At 51.5% G+C, this 13,970-nt stretch overlaps 1 protein-coding gene across 1 annotated transcript in view; it reads right to left on the reverse strand.

The window, feature by feature from the left end:
- Nucleotides 1-13,970, reverse strand: part of ABAT (4-aminobutyrate aminotransferase) — an 88,622-nt gene that overhangs the window by 59,764 nt on the left and 14,888 nt on the right. The window lies entirely within an intron of this gene.

A 13,970-nucleotide genomic window follows, 5' to 3' on the forward strand; every position in this document is an offset into this window, starting at 1 on the left:
TCCGAGACCCCCAGGGGCCAGGGGGGGCGGCTCTGGCTCTGACAATCCACCTGACCCTCTCTCGGGGTGGGGGTTCTGGGGCATTGATTACTCTAGCCCCCCCCCTCCCCCCCAGTATAGCCCAAGCTGGGGTCAATGCCTATCCACAGGGGGCTGAGAAGTGGGGAAGGGTGCAAGATGGGGAGGGGCAGGGGAGGAGGGACACAGAGCTTTTGGTCACGTGCTGCTCCTCAGTTGCCATGACGACAGCAAGGGGGTGGGGGCACCCGGACCGGAGGCTGCAAGAGACATGTTGGTTCTAAATCACCGTGACAGCACTTCAGTTGAGCTATTACCGCTGTTGCTGTGGCAACCAATGGGATCAAATCGCAGAGGAAATCTATAATTATTACAAGCCAGATACCAACGAACTTGGTGCAGCAATCGCCTCATTAGGGCAACTCAGCATTAACTTTGGGAGGGAGAAACGCTGACCCCCAGCCCCCAGCTCTGGGAAGAATAAGGCCAATCCACAGATGGGAACCCAGAAGGTTCTCCTGGCCAAATGAGGGAGAAATATTAAGTGAAGTCACGTGGAACTGCTAACATTTGGAAAAACATTGTCCCTGAATTTACTGTACAAATTTCCAACAAACAGAAAAGTTGAATTTGCCACTGAATACCTGTCCACAGCCTCCACCTCCCAGCTCCTGACGATGACATTTTGCCCGTCTCGACCCTGTGACCCATCCATTAATCCTCTCCGTTTTTTGATGCATTTCGAAGTAAATTGTGGACATCATGTTGTACCTTCCCCCTCGAGTACTTAAGCCTGTGTAAACTTAAGTATTTTGTTATTTTTGAAAAACAAAGGGAGCAATTTCATATGGTTCAGTCGAAACAGAATAAAGTCTAGATGTCTGTCATCCATGTGCCCATCTGTCCATCTGTCCAGCCACCCACCCACCCATCCATCTTTTCTTCCATCCGCCCATCCACCTGTCCGTCCGTCTGTCCATCTATCCATCCACCCACTCACTCGTCCATCCACGCAGTCCAGGGAGATCTCATGTGCACTCATGATTTCCACCAATGATTCACCATCCCTGAATCTTCCTCCCTAGGCCAATATAAACACCCCCCAATAGGATGTCCTGAATATTAAAAAAAAAATTTTTTTTTTTTTTTAATTTTTAATGTTTTTTATTTATTTTTGGGACAGACAGAGACAGAGCATGAACGGGGGAGGGGCAGAGAGAGAGGGAGACACAGAATCGGAAACAGGCTCCAGGCTCCGAGCCATCAGCCCAGAGCCTGATGCAGGGCTCGAACTCACGGACCGCGAGATCGTGACCTGGCTGAAGTCGGACGCTTAACCGACTGCGCCACCCAGGCGCCCCTTAAAAAAAAATTTTTATGTTTATTTTTCAGAGAGAGAGAGAGAGAGAGAGAGAGAGAGAGAGAGAGAAAGTGCTAATGGGGAAGGGGCAGAGAGAGAGACACACACACAGGATCCAAAGCAGGCTCCGGGCTCTGAGCTGTCAGCACAGAGCCCGATGCGGGGCTTGAACCCACAAACCATGAGATCATGACCTGAGCCGAAGTCTGAAGCTTAACGGACTGAGCGACCCAGGCATCCCCAGGATGTCCTGCATATTGAACTCAGTAGGTTCACACTTACTCCCTGTCCTGTGTCAGCACCTCAGTAAACAGACCCAATTTGCTGAAGCTGGAAACCTGACACCCGCGCTCGCTTCCTCCCTCCTGTCATCCTTGCTCAGGACCACGTCCTGGGTATTACTTCCAAACTAGCTCTGGCCTCCACCCTCTCCTCTCTCGCTCTTGTCTGTTTCCTAGCTGGATGGCTGCCCCAGCCTCTTGACCGGCCTCCCAGCCACCACCAAACCCTCCCTCTGCTTTTTCCACGCTGACCTCCTACCATGAACTCTCTGGCCATGTTGATGGTGTGGGGGAACCAACACCCCATATTTTAAAAAAAATTTTTAATGTTTATTTATTTTTGAGAGAGAGAGACAGAGTACAAGCAGGGGAGGGCAGGCAGGGGCAGAGAGAGAGGGAGACACAGATCCGAAGGATGCTCCAGGCTCTGAGATGTCAGCACAGAGCCCGACATGGGGCTCGAACCCACGAACTGTGAGATCACGACCGGAGCCGAAGTCAGACACTTAACAGACTGAGTCACCCAGGCGCCCCCAGATCTACAAACTTCTAAATGCACTAACCACTCTTTCCCAGCATCGGTGTACCTGAAGGAATTTTTCTCACTGATATGAACAGAAAGCGACCTAGATGTCCATCCGTGGGAACTGGCTGAATACATTTCAGTGGGTCATGACACAGAATCACATTCGGCCAAGACAAAGAATGAGGTAGCTCTCTCTGTACTGACGAGAGAGAGTGTTGCACATCTTAAGTTACAGCAAGTTGCAAAGCAGCATGTGTGGTGAACTGTCCCCTGAGCCCCCAGCAGCGCATACATCTGGGCATCAGGCTGGTCTGAGACGTCAGCAGGTGCCCAGGTGTTCAGGGAGCGTGGCTTTGTGAGCCACCTCTTATCTGCCTCAAGCCACAACACTGCTCTCCACCAGGCTGGAGAACAAGAGGCCCACGGGTGCGCTTCCCGCCTTTCAAGTCGGCTCCGATGACGCACTGCCCCCCGCCTGTGCTGGCAGGCAAGGGGGCCCTGCAGGCTGCTGGGGCACATGAGGTATTAGTTTTCTCTCTGGATCAGGGGACAGCGGTGGACGCCCTCTGAAAGTGAAACCCGCTTCTGGGAAGCTCTGCAAGTTTCGGGAAAGCGCGGGGTTGGCAGGAAAGCATCTGGTTTCCAGTTCCTGCTCAGACCTTGAAAGGCTCCCGTGCCTCCGTCTCTCCAGCTCCGTAAGGGGCTGACGGTACCTCCCAGGGTCGTTCTGAAGGTCAAATGTGGCAACGGAGGTGAAAACAGCATGCCAACGTAATCTTGCTGGACAAGGCAAACCAGGGTCAAGTCAGCCCCCCCTGAATACTAAACACCCCCAGCACCTGTTACAAAAGCTATGACCTTTGTTTCCATCTGAGCACCTTTCTTGTGTGCCGACGGTGGAGCTAAGCACTTCACGTATATGATTTCATTGAAGCCTCAAAACAATTCTTTGTGGTAGGGATGTCTGCTCCCACTTTGCGGATGAGAAAACTGAGGCGCACTGAGGGTAAGGGACTTCCCTAGTGGCATACAGAGCGTTGTGCTGCCCAGATAAGCCCCTAAATCTTTCTGGCTGGAAAGTCTACGCTTTTCCCACTTCTTAATCATTCCTCTTTCTTAAATCATGCCTCTAGACCAGTGCTATCGAAAAGAAAGATAAATGAGAGTCTTGGAAGCAATTTGCAATTTTCTAATGGCCACATTACAAAAAAATGGGCAACAGATGAAACTAATATGAGTTGTATGTTCTATTTAACCTGATATATCCAAAATATCATCATTCCAGAAGATAATATGAAAACTAACCAATGAAATTTTAGTATTTCCTTTTTGGTCATGCTACCTCTTTGAAATCCCATGTGTACTTTATTAGTTGTTATTTATGATATGAGGGTTTTTTTTTTCATTTTCTTTTCTTTTTTAAAATTTAAATCCAAGTCAGTTAACATTTAGTGTAATAATGATTTCAGGAATAGAATTTCCTGATTCACCACTTACACAGAACACCCAGTGCTCATCCCAACAAGTGCCCTCCTTAATGTGCCTTGCCCGTTGAACTCCTCCTTCCACCTAACACCCCGCCGGCAACCCTGTTTGTTCTCGGTATTTAAGAGTCTCTTATGGTTGGCTCCAAAGTTTTTTTTTTTTAAGTTTATTTATTTTGAGAGAGACAGAAAGAGAGCGGAGGAGGGGCAGAGAGGAAGAGAGAGAATCCGCACTAACAGCACAGAGCCTGACACGAGGCTCGATCCCATGAACTGTGAGATCATGACCTGAGCTGAAATCAAGAGTCAGATGCTCAACCAAATGAGCCACCCGGGCGCCCCTGAAGCCCCATGTGTATTTTATGCTTACAGCACATGTCTGTGCAGACTAGCCACCTTGCAGGTGCTCAGAAGCCACGTGTGGCTTACTGGAGAACGCAGCTTGGCTTACAGATACCTGGAACGAGTCCAAACCTTAGTGCTATTGGCCGCCATTTAGTGAGGACCTGCTGTATGCTTGAGCCTGTTCTAGCTACTTCCTTCACGTATGTTAAGTCCACTTATTCTCACGACTCTGAGAAGCAGTACTCTTACGAGCTATCGGGGGGGAACATGAAGCTAAGGCAGTTTGGGGAACACACCCAAGATCGTAGAGCTGATTAGCTAGCCGAGGCACTGGCGTCGGAACCAAAGTTCATCCAGAAACCTGGCCCCTCGCGTAGCCGCCAACAGATGCCGAATATCCTATTACAACACGTCAGTCACACGAGTCTGTGAAAATTAAACTCCAGAGAAGACGATTTGACTTGTGGCACTTAATTTTAAACAACCTGATTAATCAATACATGAGATCATGTAAGCATTAGCTAAAAAGTATACAGCTCACTCTGAACTTTGCACCAGCGTGGGACCTTAAGAATTGATAACAAACCAGACAACGAATGCCCCCACCAGAGGGCCTTCTTTGGTCCCAATGGGATGTGAATTCGAGGGACCAGTCAAGTCCGGCCACTACCCACTTAGAGCGGCTCCCTGTCACACACAGTGGTGGCTTTGCTCCTTCACGGGCTGACGTGTGGGATGGCCAGCCGGCCCTTGCTTGCCCCTCTCGTTCAGGCCAAATCTGACCTCACCTGTGACATACAAGAATTGGCCGTCTCACTCGGGATGGAGACAGTGGTGGCGACTTTGTGGCTGGTCCCGGGATGATCCTGGCCAAACGCCAAGAGATACACACCCTGGAGCTGCCAGCATCCCTGACTCCTGGCTCAGTCCAGCCTGCTTTTTGGTCCACAGCGTGGCTGCTGCTGCAGAAATGCAGGCTTCGCTCTTGCCCCTTTGCCAACTGGCATAAAAGCCTACCACACTTCAGTGTTGACTTCTTGAACTTGACCAGAACAACCTGGTCATCAGCTGGAGGATGAAACCAGACAAGGCAGAAGAAAGGGAACCCAGATCTGCCTCTGAAGTAGGTCTCTGATTCATCCGTTTCTCTCCCTCATTTCCACTGCCTCCTTCAGGCCACCAAGGTCATCTACTGCTGGGACAGTCCCCTTCCTGCTCCCACGTTCTTGGCTTGGCACTTCAAAGCTCAGCGTGGGTTACCAGGCTTTCAAAAGGTCTCTGAGACACTGCCCAAGCAACCCCTGCCTCTGATTCCTAGAAAGCACAAAGCTCTGTGGCCTCAGGGCCTTTGCATGGGCTATTCTTGCTGCCTAGACTGCTTCCTTCACTCCTGCTTGGCCAACTTCCGTGCATGCCTCAGACCTCAAACATCCTATGCTATTTCCTCAGAGAAGCTGCTTTATTAACCTCATGGAAATAAAAGCATCCACTGTAATTTCTCAGAGTGGTCTGTGTTATGGTTTCTTCCCACTTGACCACAGTTTCCACGTGTATATTTGTGTATCATCTGAATGCACACCTTCCATGCCACTCCCCAAGGATGTGGTGCATCCCCAGCAGACATTACAGGGCCTGGCATGTAAGACGGCCACGGTCAGTGTCTGCTGAATGGATTCTTACTATCCCTGTCTTACAGATAAGAGACCCGAGGACTTAGAAGAAAAGAAACTTCCCCACAACTATTTTTTTTTTAAGTTACTGATATCCTACTGTGTGCAAAGTCCTAACTCAAAGGGTCTAGAGGCTCTACCAAGAAATGTGGGCAAATGCTGGTATACAGTTACACTCAAGAAACAGCACTGTTCCCCACAGGAACTATGAGGCCTCTCTTAACTGCTCTGTGAAATGAAGGGCGTGAGTTAGGTATGGAGTAAATGTCCTTTCTTGGAAATTATGCCCAGAAGGAAAAACCAACAGACCAACCCTGGGTTATGCTAATGCCTTTCTGATCTCCGGTTCTGAGCATCAGAATATCACCCGCACGAGGCTCCAGGCTGCCCCATCCTTCCGGATGGCCCCCCTCCTGAATCCCTTCTAACCCATCAGAAATCCTGCTGGCTTCACCTGGAAACAGATCCAGAATCTGCCCAGTTCTCCCAACTCCCACCTGCCACTCATGCCCAAGCGCCCAGGGTGCCCCCCGTGGCCTCCCAACTGGAAGCCAGACACGTCAACAGACGTTGCTCCAGGAGCATCTGGGTCTAGCCTTTTTGGAAAAGGATGTAGCCACAAAGAATCAAGAGATAATAAATATTTTAACCCCAAATAATTCCACCTCCAGAAATTTAGCTAATGCAAATAATCCTGAATAAAGGACCTCAGAGAGGGCCACAGGAGTGTAATTTACAAGAGCGAACAACTGAAAACAATGTCAATAAACCTACAGTAGAAGATCCCTCAAGTAAGTTGTGATAGGATATCTTAATTATTTACCGAAAACTGTGTGAAAAGGCAGGGAAATGATTTTCGAAGCAACGCAACGAGAGAGAAAAGACCATGAAGGTCCACGGGCAGTCTGGCTATAATCTTGTTAAGGCGCGAAAACAAAACCAAAAACCAATACATGGGGAAGCGAGGCGGAAAGAAAGACATCTATTTTCTGTTCAGTACTTTTATCTCTGGGGTGGCAGTCGACTTTTTTGTATTTTCTGGATCATCGCAATGACGTGTTACTATTGGTTCATTCAAATGTTTGGAGGAGAGATACCTCTCTGGCTTTCTCCAATAATATGCACAGAGAAAGTATATCAGGGGTGGGTACAGCCTCAGTCAGCAGCCGAATGCGTCTAGACATTTAATTATAGGAAAACAACTGCTGAATAATTTGACATGGCATTAATACAGAGAACCAGAGGCACTCGAAAACTGATCCGTGTTCAGTTTGGTTTCCGAAGGTGTGGAAAGAGGAGATGAGCTTCCACATGGGTTATAAAAAAGTACATTAGTGTTCTGGCACTGAACCAGGTCAAACTGGGTTCCAATCCCCAGGTGGAAATGCTCAGCAGGAGAAAGTGGGTCAACACGGGGGCAGGGAGTTTAGTCCACGCAGAGCGGGACTCGTCTGTTCACCCCCAGACAGTCAGTTCCAGCTTGGAGTCTGGGGTCCACTGAAGGCCTCAGGAGAGAGGACGCTCTCCGCCCTGTGATTCAGACTCAAGGATGGGGGTCTACAGGCTCTGGCCGGCTGCCTGCTTTTGCGAAATAAACGTCTTCTGGAACATGCGATCATTTGTGGCTGCTGTGGCTGCCTTTAAGGGCTACGCGAGCAGCAGAGCAGAGACCGCGGGGCCACAGGCTGATGGCATTTACCATCTGGCCCTTTGCAGACAGGCCGCTGACCTGCGATCCAGGCACCTGCCGCCTCAAAGCCACAGATCTGTCCCATTTTCCTGGTAAACCGGCGGTCCACCTCGCTCCCTTCTGTGAAGAGTTCGGTTTTTCGAGGGGACACGTGCACCCTGCCGCTTTCCCAAAGCAAAGCAGACACTGTCTCCTTTTTCTGCCAACACGTCGGCAACACCAGAGGAGCGCGTTTCTCCAGACGTGGCACCTGCAGTCTGCCCAACTTTCCTGTATTTGCCATTACTTGTAAGACCCTTTCCCTTGAAATGATCTTGCATTTGAACAGAAAAAAATTTAAGTGATTTTGCATCACCATTCTGTCTGGAAAGCAGGATATCACTTGCCATGGACATCAGGGCCCTGTAGAAATTATGCGACAGCAACAGAGCTGTGCCGGTCCACGGCACCGGGACTCAGGCATCCGCACGAGGCTCCAGGCTGCCCCATCCTTCCGGATGGCCCCCCTCCTGAATCCCCTCTAACCCATCGGAAATCCTGCTGGCTTCACCTGGAAACAGATCCAGAATCTGCCCAGTTCTCCCAACTCCCACCTGCCACTCATGCCCAAGCGCCCAGGGCGCCCCCCGTGGCCTCCCAACTGGAAGCCAGACACAGAAGGACAGGGTATGGTCTACTTATATGAAATATCTTCACCAGGCAAAGTCCCAGAGACGGCAAGCAGATTTAAGGTTACTAGACCTTACTAGAGCTGGAGCTCTAGCTTTTACTGGTTGCAGAATTTCTGTTTGGGGAGGTGAAAAGGTTTGGGAACCAGGTGGTGGTGAGGGTTGCCCAGCACTGTGTGTATAATTCATGACACTGAATCGTACACTGAAAGATGACAGATTTTGTTATGTATATCTGATCACGATTTAAAAACACTGATAATGTCATATAGCCAAACCCAAGCTAAATGTCATATAGCTTTTGAAGGGGTGAACTGTAGGGTATGTGAATTGTTTCACCATCAAGCTGTATCGCGGTGGGAGTGATGTGGTGCCAGTCCAGGCATGGCCTCTGCCTGCCTCCACGGGATGACAGATGTCCTGCGAGACATTCGAGCCGTGAGAAGCCCAAGTCATGAGGAGAGAGAGATCAGGCACATCGTGGTGCCAGGCCTGGGGGTGAATAAGCCACCTTGGATGTCCAGCCCAGTTGAGCCTTCAGATGATGCCAGCCCCAGGTGCACCCGGCCCAGCAGTGCATGAGAGACTCCCCACCCACAGGCCAAAAGGGCCAGGTGAGGCCACCCAACCCTCACAAGTGCAGGAGATGATGGTCACTCGTTGTCTGAAGCTAAATTTTAGAGGCTGGCACTGTGGGAGCCATCCGGTGGAGGGAGAGCTCTCGGGGCACCGCCTGCCACAGCAAGGAGAGTAAGCAAGCTTTGCATCAAATATTGTCTCTTCTGGTCACGGCCCTTTAGTTCTGGCAGGTCACTGAAAGGCGGCTTCCTTAAAACAAAGGTCATACCTGCTTTACCAGGCGGTTCTCAGGACAGATGCTCTAGCCAGGGAGGTCGTCCCACTTTGTCCCCCTCTCTGGCTGACCCCGCTGGCTGGCCCAGTCCCCCTCCCCCTGCTCTCCCCTCTCAGCAAACTACGATACGGCATGTTTTAGGGGCCATGGGCTGAGAGGGGGCAAACCTGCTGCTGGAGACCTGTGAGCTCAGCAGCAATCTGTCCTCCCTCTGGCAGCACAGCACACCCCTTTGGAGGGAGCACAGCCCTGCTGACTTGACTTTGGAGTTCTGGCTTCCAGCACCTGGAGAGAGTAAACTCCTGCTGTTTATTTTTTTTTTTAATTATTATTATTTTTTTTTACATTTATTTATTTTTGAGACAGAGAGAGACAGAGCATGAATGCGGGAGGGTCAGAGAGAGGGAGACACAGAATCCGAAGCAGGCTCCAGGCTCTGAGCCGTCAGCCCAGAGCCCGACGCGGGGCTCGAACCCACGGACCCTGAGATCATGACCTGAGCCGAAGTCGGCCGCTTGACCGACTGAGCCACCCAGGCGCCCTAACTCCTGCTGTTTAAAGCCACCTCGTCGGTGGTACTTTGCTTATCAGCGCTGAGAAACGAGGGTGTTATCTCAAAGAATGTTTCCAACAGTCAGGGAGGCCCCCTTCTCATCACCTCCGATCTACAAACCGTCGTGTCCTCCACCTTAACACGCACACACAAGGGGAGCAGGGCCCGAGCTCATACATGTACCACACGGGCTGGGGTCTGAACTCAGGCACTGACTCCTGCCCTCGTGGCCTGACTCCACTCCAGACAATTCCAGGACGTCCTCCCTTCCACCTCTACCTGAATCCTAGCCACCTCTGCCCCAAGCAGCCTCCTGAACGGTCTCCCTGCTTCCACTGTGGCCCCCGTGTGCAATCCACTTTCCTGGGGGCCTGCTGGAGGCACTAAGCTCAAAGTCTCCCCAGACCTGCACCATGCACCTGCTGTGCCCCCTAGTCCCCCATCTCTGAATGGCTGGCACCTCCTTCGGCTCAGATATCACCTCCCTCAGAGAGGCCTTCCTTGATCCCCACTACCACACGTCACCGAATGTTATTTTCATCGTGGCCACTCACTCTTCTCTCATTTGTTCATGGATGCGGCTGTCTTCCTGCCCGGAACTCAAGCGCTTCACCTCTCTTGTTCACCTCAATTTCATAGTGAGTGTGCAATATAAATTATGTGTTGAATGTTGCCGAGTTCTTGGGATGTGCACCCGTCTGGGGATGGTAACAGCAGGCTGACTTCGTACGAGGGAAACCTAATGTCAACAAATGATCATTCAATCCAGGCAGCTACCCTCTGGGAAAGCAGGCGGTCTTGTTAACACAGAGAGGCCTGTCCAATATCAGTGCTCTTGTGTCTACCTCCCAGGGCAGCTGGCTGCTGGGAGCACTACTCCCCCACCTCTCCTGCCACAGTCCCACCAGCTGGTCAGCGTCTGCACACAAGACGGGCTGGCCCGGACCCCAGGGACACAGTCAGATTTCCGACTCCCCAAATTCTGGAGAGCTCATGGGCAGAGGGCAGCCTTCTTCCCCAGGATTCCCCTGCAAGGTCATACTGGCCCTCTGCTGAGTCTTGGGCAGGGTGGAACGAGCGAGAGGACCCTGAATGACAGAGGTAACAAGGTCTGGAGGTCGTGGGCGTGAGCTGCGCAGTGAGACTCAGATTCGAGTCCCAGTACTGTCTGTGCTAGGGTGGCCGTCTCAGATCACTTATAAAACAAGAGAAAAATAACCAGAATGGGCAGATGTCGGGTCCATAACTAACAAAGCTTCTTATATTGGAACGGGTTCCGCTACAGAAGCTGGACGTCCTTTCTAGGCTGCAGGAGAGGGGCTTCGAGCATCAGGGAAGGGGCTTGGTGAGACTGGATGGGCTCAGAGGTCTCCCCCCACTCCCGCCTCCACCAGGTTGCAGGTTCTGAGATTCTGGGCCTGTTTGATTGCCCGCTCTCCTGGGGCCACGGCTGTGCTCCGAGGAACAGCAGGTAACTGGACGTCCCCGGGGCAAACTCCCGCACGAATAGCTGCTGTGCCTGAGCTCAGAGCAAGTGCTGTCCCTCCCTCTCAAGCCAGACTCATTCCCATTGCACAGATGGGGAAACTGAGGCTCAGAGAAGTTTAGGTGAAACTCACCCCTACCCTGGTAGCAAATAAGTGGCAGCCGGGATTTGAACCCGCGTCTGTCTGGCTGCCCGGCTTTTCTGCAGAATCACGAGCACAGTGCTATGGGGTGATTCCACACAGGCGGAGAAGTGCCATCTCAATAATCACTTGGCTCCTGCAGAAAATGGAAATGACGGCAAGGCGCCGGCCTCTTACCGCAGCCAGTAGGAACCAACCATCTGCTTCTCATTCGGTCTTTTAACAGAAATCTCTGAGGAGTGCCCCCCGCCCCCGCCACGGTGCCAGCTTAAGTGGGGAGATGTATACTCAGCAACTTTCTCTTGAAACCTGTGGCACCGACATGCCACTCTTATTGGTGAAGGCCATCCCCCAGCAAAGCTTGAGGACACTCAGAACAAAGAGCTCTGGTCACAGGGTGGATGCCAGTGGCCCCAGTCCCAGCGGCTCGGGCTCAGCTCAGGCATGGACAGAACAGAGCCCGCGGGGCCCTGTGCTCCTGTGCAATGCGTCGGGAACGGGGAGGTGGTTGGGGAAGAGCAGCACGTGGGTGACGAAGGGAGCACGGAGCTGTGTCCCCAAACTGGAACTCAGGATGTGGAGGCCTGACTCGTTTTTCTCTTCCTTCTCTGCCTGGGAGCTCCTGCCTGGACGTGATGCAAGGTCAGATCCCTAAGTCACTCTGGGGGTGCCTCAGCCTCTGGAGTGCACCTGTCACAGCCACTTCCAACTGCCCATTCCGCCAGAACACAAGCCCCTCTTTTAGCAAAGTGGAGGCAGTAACTGGGAATCTCAAATTTAAAACCTTTAAGAGCTAGATAATTAGCTCTTAAAAAATGGGTCCCATCTCTTGAGGGTCCTTGACAACCAAAATCTCATGTGGGTTCTAATATCATGCCCATTGTCCAGAGGAGGAAACTGAGGCTCAGAGTCACGTGACTTCCCAACACACATGGGTAGAAGGCACCTGCTGAGTCACTCCAGATCCTAGGGTCTAAAACTGCATCAGTGTGTGGATACGGGTGCCTGGGAGCAAAACTCTGTGAATAAAGCAAATCATATAATTTAAAGAAATAATGGCAATGATAATGCAGGGGTCCACCGAGCAATTACTCTGTGTCAGGCACTCTTCCGAGGGTCTCCGTGTACTACCTCATTTAATCCCCACAGCGACCATTGAGGAAGATATGATGTTATTACCCCATCTTATAGTGGAGGCACAGACAGGTTAATCAGGGTTTCACTGCTGGGAAGCAGCCGGCCTAGGATTCGAACCTGTGGACAGGTTACTGATCTCAGGTAACCAGGCACCTGCAGGGTTGCCCAACCTCACCATCCACAGCCTCTAGCTCTGAAGATCCCAGACCCAAGCCCTGAGTCACCCTGAGATGCTGTCACCTTTCGGTTTTAACTATCCCCCTCGTGGGGGCGGAAATCATTGTTGTTTAAAGACGTACAAGGTGGGGGCACGTAAAACAGAAGAAATCTGAGTATGCTCAGTGGATGGCATCAATATCGATTTTCTGGCAAGACGCAACCACTGGGAAACTGGGTGAAGGGCACACGGCATCTCTCTATTATTTCTTACAACTACGTGTGAATGTACAATGATCTCAATACAAAAAGCTTATCGGGGGAAATAAAAACAAACAGGAAAGATGAAACAAAAGAAATCCCTCTGAGCAAATTTGGCTCCTAAATATACACGGAACCCTGTCAAGAACTTCTGTGAAAGCGTTAATCCAGATAATGTATTCATGTATTCATTCAACCAACACTGGCCTCATGTTCACTTTATGCCAGATCCTGGGACGATGCTGGGGACACAGAAGGGACATGGAAGGCCTGTATCCTCATGGGATTCATGGTCTAGTGCTGGAGACAGAGGAATGGAGAATTACAGCAGAGAGGGGTAAACCCCTGTGAGAAGGGGAGCCCGGGGATGACGAATGAATGACGGGGACCTGTCCCAAACCAGAGGCGGCTGCCCCTCTGGGCCAGGCTGTCCTTGAACCTTTGATCACTTCAGATGGAAATTTCAAAATTTCAACCGTGTAGGATCTTGGGCAAGTGACTTAGGCGCTCTGTGCCTCAGTTTCCTCATTTGCAAGATGTGGATGAGACCAGGACCTACCCTGGGGGTTAGATAACAATACGTGTAAAGCACTAGGAACGGAGGTTAGTCAAGGCGTTACGTGCGCCCTTGAGTTGCCTGTGAAAAGCAGAGCCCTGAGCTGCCTCCGGACCAGTGACGAAGCTACCTGACGGCGAGGGCTGTGCGCCTCCTGCACGGACGCCCCTGAGCCCTGCACATGGCTCTGCTCACTCACGTTGGGGGCAGGATGCAGACAGGGGTCCCCGCGGCCCTGAGCTGAGGCTCGGCAGGACTTTGTGGCACTGGAGGGGGAACATGCCTCATTTTATAACCTTCTCCAGGTTAAAGATTACCAGCCCCTGGGGAAAATTCAGTTACAGCCCAGGATCTCCTACGACAGAACTTTCGCTCCTTCCAAGGCCTGCACCAGGCGAATCTCTCCCTAACCGTAGCGGGAAAGTGTTTTTCCCATTGGGCAGAGCAGCACGACCCCTACACACAGGGCACGGAGAGGCTTGCGGGCTTGCTCATTCCCTCCAGACAGGCGTTCACACAACACCCCTGCACGAACACCGCGAGGACCTCCGGCCCGCCGGAGTTGATGAGCATTCCTCGTCCCCAGAAGGAGGGTAGGAATGCGATGTGGCAGGAACTCAGGGTTTCAGGTCCCTGTGGGGGATTTTTCATTTTTCTCAACTCATCCACAACACAGGGGCGAGTCTGTACCGTTGGAAGCGCTCTGGAATGAGGATCCGGAAGGGTGAGTTAAAATCTACGCTGAGCTAAACATCACGGGCTCCGCTGCCCTCTCCTTACTGTT

This window comes from Neofelis nebulosa, chromosome 18 (assembly GCF_028018385.1).
Source record: "Neofelis nebulosa isolate mNeoNeb1 chromosome 18, mNeoNeb1.pri, whole genome shotgun sequence".
In the NCBI taxonomy this organism is placed as follows: domain Eukaryota; kingdom Metazoa; phylum Chordata; class Mammalia; order Carnivora; family Felidae; genus Neofelis; species Neofelis nebulosa.